Below are 7451 nucleotides of genomic sequence, written 5' to 3' on the forward strand. Positions count from 1 at the left end.
CCTGGCGGCCCTGGCGGGGTACGCGACCTGCTGCCAGCGGCCTTGGCCAGGCAAGGTCGGACCGCGCTGAGGGCCGGACAGCAGCTGCCCTCCTCCTCATCTTTGCTCTCTGCTCGTCGTGGCGCGCCCACCACGGGGAGGCAGCTTCTCTGTGCTGTGCTGCCGTCGGGCTACGCGCTACGCGCGGGTCACAAAATTCGACCGAAATAACAGTCGCAAGAGTGATTCTTCCCGCCCCTACAAAAAAAAAAAAAACACAACAGAAATGACACGTTGGTTCAGACCGACTTGCTGTTACCCCTCGAGACGAAATAACATCCGCGCTACTTTGGTGGCCGTCGTAAAAATTTAAATAAAAGAGAGAAGGTACGGTCACAACTTTCTTTCCTCCTTCCTCCTCCCTGCTCGTCCGGCCACTTTGTTCTTCCCTTAATCTCCTCCCCCACGCCCAGCACGGCGAGGCCCGGCCCCGCCGCGAGGCAGCGACGATGTGTACCCTGCTACTTTATTACCGGACGGGGGGCAGCGGAGATCGACGTCTAGCGAGCGGGCGACTGAGAAGCCAGGAGATAAGGAGAAAAAGAGACGGAGAGAGATAGTTAGGGGGTCGCCGTGTGAAAAGAGAGAGAGAGAGGGATAGAGATAGGCAAGAAATAAAAAAATGAAGGTGCGAAAAGCTGAGAAAGAAGCGGAGGGAGGGCGGGGTGAGGGTGAGAGAATGGAGGGAGACGAAGATAATAAAAAGTATCTAAAGCGGCTCCATTACTTGACGTCATCACTGGCCTCTCTCTCTCTCTCTCTCTCTCTCTCTCTCTCTCTCTCTCCTGGAGCGCCTAATAAAGCACGAGCATGCAGCCGGGCCAAGCCTCGGCCGAGCCAGGCGTCTTCTGACACGCACAGCGCCAAAACTTTCCTGAGCGTCGGCGGCGACGGCAGCAGCCGAGTAGACGCGATGCCACGATGCCTGCGAGCGATCACAAGCCAGCTCCTTCCCAGGAGGACCCGACTCAGCAAAGACGTCAGTAGTAAAAATGAAAAAGAAAAAAAACGTTCGCACGGTGCACAATTTGGACACTCACGCGGTTTATCTACTGAGAAGTTCGAAAGACAAACCTACAGGAGAATTGAGTTCTGGTCTGAGCCATTTCAAACAGCGGCCCGGGACAAAAACATTTCCGTCGGCTTGGAGGCGCTTGCCTTGTTCATCCTTCCCGCACTTCCCCTCGAACTACCACTGCTCCCCTTTCCATGGCATCACGACAACGTTGGTCTCGTTTGAGACCATGGAGCAGAGCAGCCCAAGCAGCAAACGCTTTGCCTCGACCTGACAACAGTGATGGTGCGAGAGAGGGAGCAGAAAGGAGGGGAACGCTAGCGCGCGAGTGAGAGAGAGAGAGAGAGTGAAGGGGGAAGTGACGGTGAGCGGACGTTGATTGCCGACACCCCAAACCACAAGAAAGCGGCGCACTCGTTCGAAATGGGGCGGCAGCCGCAGTGGCGGTGCTTCCAACGGGCTCTTCTGCCCCCGCTGCAGTAGCGAGACAGAGAGAGAGAAAGAGAGGGGGGGGGAGGGAAGGAAGGAATAGGGGGAGATGGCGGGAAACATTTAAAAGGCGTCAGACGGAGGGGAGCGAGGCGCTGGGCGAGAGGTTCTGACGCAGAGGGACAACAACGGAGATTGAGGAGGACGACTCCTAACGAAAGTAATAAAGAGGGTCGTGACAATCATCGAGGGGAGGACCAGGATCGGGCTATCCAGGCCACGTGGCGAAGACACCTGAGCCACGTGCCCTCACTGTCACCACACTGTGGCCACGTAGACGATTATACGAGAACATTGTAGGACTGAAGCGCACAGCACCAGAAATGCCAGGTCTTGAATCAAGGAATGTACCTGGGAACTAGTCTTGACTACACATAAAATATGCAATGAAATTTCATTTCAGTTAACTGAACGGCATTCTAAGGAGTTTCTTGCAGCTCATTACAAGACAGCTTTTGGGGATGAAAGGAATGCGTCTAGCAAGGAAATGCTCTACAATGCAGGGACCAATAACTTAAGGTATTGTCGTTACGTTACAAGTTCACGAAACGAATATAAATGTTCAGGATCTCTTCAATGCGTCATTGTAAAGTAAACTATAATTATAGCCATTTACGTTATACTTAGTATTTTGAGAATCAACGTATTTGCGGTCCTTCGGTGCATGGAGATCGATATATACCGCTCGACCGGTAGGACTAACGAAATAATAATGAAGTCACTTTTGCTGCACTCTAAATGGCCAAGGACAATTTTTGTAACCAGACCCGGACTTCTGTGTGCATAACTAGCTCAGATACAATATTATGACTATAACTGGCAACAAACATTTAGTGACTAGCAAGTCACAATATTGTATCTGCATTCAGTTATGCACACTGTAAAAAAAAAAACTTGTGATACTACTGGAGTGGTGACGGACATTACGTCATAGCCGGTCATAGCATACTTCAGAAAAAAGATACGGAATAACCGTTTGAGTTGGATTATGACACTAAATTCAGGGTATGGACGCGGAGTTGCACAAATTGTCCTTAACACTCAGAGTGTGTATGCCACGTAAATTGTACCGTCAGAACAAAGGTACACGTGTACCATCAAAATTGGTCTATCATATTCATAGCATTTATCCATCTCCATTTCGCACCATCAATGAAATGGGCGAGTTGTAAGGAGAAAGAGCGCCCCCCCTCCCCTCCCTTCTCCCACCCGAAGGCACAGCAGCAGCAGCCGTACCCAGCCCAGCAATACCTTCTGTCGTATCCAAAACTTATCGCGCCTCGCAATCCATTCACGGGCGACGGAGGCGGCGAGCGCGGCGAGACAATAAGGGCGGCGGCAGAGATAGCCTATCAGAGCCGGGCCTGGGCCCCGGGCCGGGACGGGCGGCATTGAAATGAAGTGAAATCGATCTCTGTTTCAAGCTGCTGCGGCCGCGGCCCGCTCGCGCGGCGCGAGGATTTTAGAGAGGCGGGCGTTGAGTTTTAGATTAGTGCGCTGTAAAGTGTGGTGAGTTATGGCGGCGAGGGGCGGGTGCGTGGAGCGCCGGTGTGGCCAGAGATATATAAGTTGTAAAAGTTTACGTGGTCCGATATAATTTTTTTTTTCGTCAGTGAACTGTTTGATGAGCCACCACACTAAGAAAATTAATCTTATTGTAGACAAAAAAAAGTGGCTGTAATAAAGGAAAAGTTTTTTGAAAGGTGTCAATTTTAAGTGTCTTCACAAAGACACGGGCACTACAAATCAGCACCTCTTCAAAAGCGGTAAAATCATCTGCACCCCTAAAAAGAGGGCAGAGATCGAGGCTGATATTTACCTTTTCCCCCAGAGCGCGACTTCAAAAATAAGCAAGAGATCATTGCAGTCCACCGTAACATATTACTTCACTGCCTTTATCATATTTTTTGATTTAAAATTAAAACTTGTAACTTTTTCACTCAGCTTTCTTTGATTTTGGATATAAGTAAGATATTGGACGTTCCCTACTTTTCACTACAGTACCAACGATTATCAGCGGTCATGCATAAAAAAATCTAAAACTTTCACTTAATCATATGTTTTGTTGAGTAGCTAACATGCGTTCGTGGTAGGGTATATTCCGAGATGTAGTATCACTAGGAAGGTGAGGCTACCTGTTCGATGTAATCTATTATAAGCGTGCACTAATAACAGCAACAGCAATGGAAACCAAAGGCAGCATCTCGCCCCATGTCTCTTTGCCCGCAAAACCGAGGCGGCGAACGTGCCCATGAGCGGGCGCGCGCGGGCGGGCGCGGCGCCGGCCTGACAGTTGGTGACGCTCCCACGACATGAAACACCCCGCACACAGCGCTGACCGCTGCTGACCGCCAACAGCCTTATATAAAAACCCATCGCTCGGCTGCCCCTTCCGCGCCAGAGACTCCCCGAGCAGCAGCTCAGCGGAATGAGTTTCACTGTTAAAAAAAAACTGAAAATTCAGACTAATTTTTTCAGACTTTGCTGTCTGAATGGGGTTTTCATACAATTTTGTCATAATTTTCAGTGAACGTCTGAAATTTCATAGCTGTAGGTCTGAATTAAGAATTCAGTCAAGAAAATGTGAAAATTCAGAGTATTTATTCAGACGAAGGTCTGATTCTGAAATTCAGACAAGAAAAGTATGAATATTTAGTTTAGTCCCGGCAGCACACCTGTAGGATCAGGCAGGTAGCTGTCGGTGACCCCTCAGTCTTGTCGTCGTGGTCGCGTGGTCAAGGATGAGAGATTAGCAATCCAAAGGTCCGAGGTTCGACTCCGGGTAGGTAGGTAAGGTACAATAACAAATTTCTATCTAACTACTTAGAATACAACCCAACTTGAAGGAGAGGGCAAAGAGCGTCAAGAAAACTTCATTTTAAATGAAGATCTGAAATTCAGACTAAAGTTATGAAATTGCTATTCAGACTAAGATAACTGAAAATTCATACTAAAAAATTCATACCACAAATTCAGACAAAACAGTCTGAATTTTCAGACGTTTAGTATGTAATTTTGCTTCCTACCAATTTGTCTGAATTTTCAGACTTTTTTTTTAACAGTGTTGGCAGCGCGACGAGACGGCCAAGGGCACGGCCGCGTGTCTCCAAGGACCACCCACGGCGGACATATTTGCACTCTAAAATTTTAATTGGCCCGCGTCCAAATATCGCTTGGATATTTTTGAAAAGGCGCAAATAGAGCTCGATAAATAATTAAGTTGTGTTTGAAATCTTCGCGTCAGTTTTTCCTGCGCGAAGAAACCACGACAACAGGCGGCCCGTTTAAAATACCCCTAAACTTCATTAAGAGCATCTGCTCCAGTAGGGCCCACAAAGTACGCCTGTTTTTCTCAAAAGGGATAGTGCAAGTGTAAATTCCCGAATCGGTTCAAACTTCGGGGTTTTGAATCTTGACTGCATACTGAGCGATTGCTGAGTTCGTGCCCAATTTGACATTTTGGGTACGGGGGCAAGTCTAATTTCTCAGAAAAATGACTGAAATTCATTTTTTGAAGAAATTGGACTTCCTCCATAAAATATCAAACTGGGCACAAAGTTTCAACGGCAATTGTGTAGTGTACAGTCAACCCCAAACTCTGTCAATTCAAATGTGTACATGGTACACATTAAAGAAAGTGTACATAGCATGTATGCTTTAATTAATGTGTACATGGCTATGTACACATTTAAAAATGTGTACATGACCATGTACACATTCATAAATGTGTACATGCCCATGTAAACATCTTTTAAAGTGTACATACAACCGTTAGTATACATGCCATGTACACATCTTTTAATGTGTACATGCCCATGTACACATTAAAGAAAGTGTACATAGGCATGTACACATTTATAAATGTGTACATAGCCATGTACACATTAATTAAAGCATACATGTCATGTACACTTTCTTTAATGTGTACTATGTACACATTTGAGTTGACAGAGAAGTTTTACTCGATTCGGGAATTTACACCTGTATGACTTGCCTTGTCGCAAAAATACAATGGCTTAGCGCCTGCGAGACTCGGGTTAGGCAGCCCCGCGGCACACGCATGCACTGCTGGCGCGAGATTCTGCCTACCTAGCAGGCGGTCTATGAGATCTCACATGGACTGCTCTTTGGGAGTTCCGCAACGGCGGATGACGGATGTAATTACCACTGAATGTTCCCTATCCTATCGGGAGTTGGTATGCAGGGGAAGTCGCGGCTGCACCGAGCTTGCACCCCCCCCCCGGTGACCGGTTCTCGCTCGGGGCGATGAGTGCGATGAGCACGAGGTGGTCATTGGCATGAGCATGAAAACACACACACACACGCACGCACAACAGGCGCTGCCGATATGCCCGAGGCCAGGACGCCGATGCCAGGACACAGGTCATGAACCAGTCATGAATGAAACATGCGCAAAGGGCAGTAACCCGGTCGCACAACGCCCATGGGGTACCCGACGGCGACGATGCGTTGGGGGGATCATGGAGATACAGGGTGGCCCGTCGGCGCAGTTACCTGCTCGCTTCTGGTTTAACCTGTTCTGTTAGGCAAGCCCGTACATACGCCTGCGCATATCCAGCACCGTGTGACCAAAAGAAAGAAAGTCGCCAATGGTCCACCCTATACACTTACAGCAAACGCGCGTGACTCCTGCATTTGCAGTGTCACTAGGTTGACACAGTAATGGAGTGACGGGGAGGGGTTAACCCAACTAGTTTTCTCAAATCGCACTACATTAAAAGAGCTCAAGCTGCGAATCGCTTGAAATCGACATGTTTCTCTTTAATTAAATTGGATCATCAGTCGCATACCCTTTCGCCTGAACGGCACAACGCCCGGAGGCTCGCGGGGGGGCCCCGCCTGTACAACGGACAATGAATGGCCGGGCAATAAAGGCAGCACCACTGTGAGGGCGGATAGGGGGGCGGGGGATAAAACAAGTGAAAAATATCCCCAACAGCAGCAGCGAGAGGGGGTTATACAGACCGAGTGAGATGGGATGGTTAGAGCGCCACCCAGCCACCCACGGTATGTGGTCAGAGGGGGCCCGGGAGCAGGAGTAGGTACACAGCGCTTTCGCGAGCGGGGGGGCGGTTACGAAGAGATTCCCAGAGGCCACCACAGAATTTGAGAGTCAAATTTGGGGCGACGTCTCCTCGGGTAAAGTTTGTGCGCGGGAGGCGCGGTGGTGGTGGTGGGCGAAAAGGAGAAAGGTGGGAACGCGGAGGAGGAAAAGGGGCGAGGGAGTGCGGGGGAGAGGCAGGCGACTGAACGCAACGGTGAGCAGAGCAGGGCTGTCGGGGCAGCCGGGGCCACAGTCAAAAAGAAAGAAATACCGAGAGCCAACGAGCGATGGCGAGAGAGAGAGAGAGAGAGAGAGAGAGAGAGAGAGAGAGAGAGAGAGAGAACGAAAGTGAGAGAGAAAATATTAACAAATTATGAATCCAGGCTATCGCGACAACAAACAAGCAGGGCGGCGTCAGGGGCGGGGAGATCCCCTGACTAACCTTCACCTCCGCTATCGCCCGACGCGATCCCGCCGTGCCACGTCACGCCGCCCCTGAGGCTACGGCGGCGTCCTCGCGGACTGTCCGCCTGCCAAGGGGGAGATGAATGTGCGCCGCTAGGACGCAGCGTCGCGTATAGCAGGGCGTGGCGGGGCCTGGCGGGGCGTGGCGAGGTGTGGCGAGGTGTGGCGAGGCGTGGCAAGGCGTGGCTAGTCGGCCTGCAGGCCGCACCCCTCTCGACGTGTGAGGACCAACCCGCCACGCCCCGCCACGCCCCGCCACGCCCCGCCACGCCCCGCCAAGCCACGCCCGTCAGCGCCACTCGCCTCCCTGCACGACGTCCAGTCAGGGCGAATTTCACATCCTTAGCCGCGGGGGTCCGCGGCAGCACTGTCGCAGAG

Source organism: Frankliniella occidentalis, unplaced genomic scaffold (assembly GCF_000697945.3).
Source record: "Frankliniella occidentalis isolate FOCC.00 unplaced genomic scaffold, Focc_3.1 Scaffold233, whole genome shotgun sequence".
NCBI lineage: Eukaryota > Metazoa > Arthropoda > Insecta > Thysanoptera > Thripidae > Frankliniella > Frankliniella occidentalis.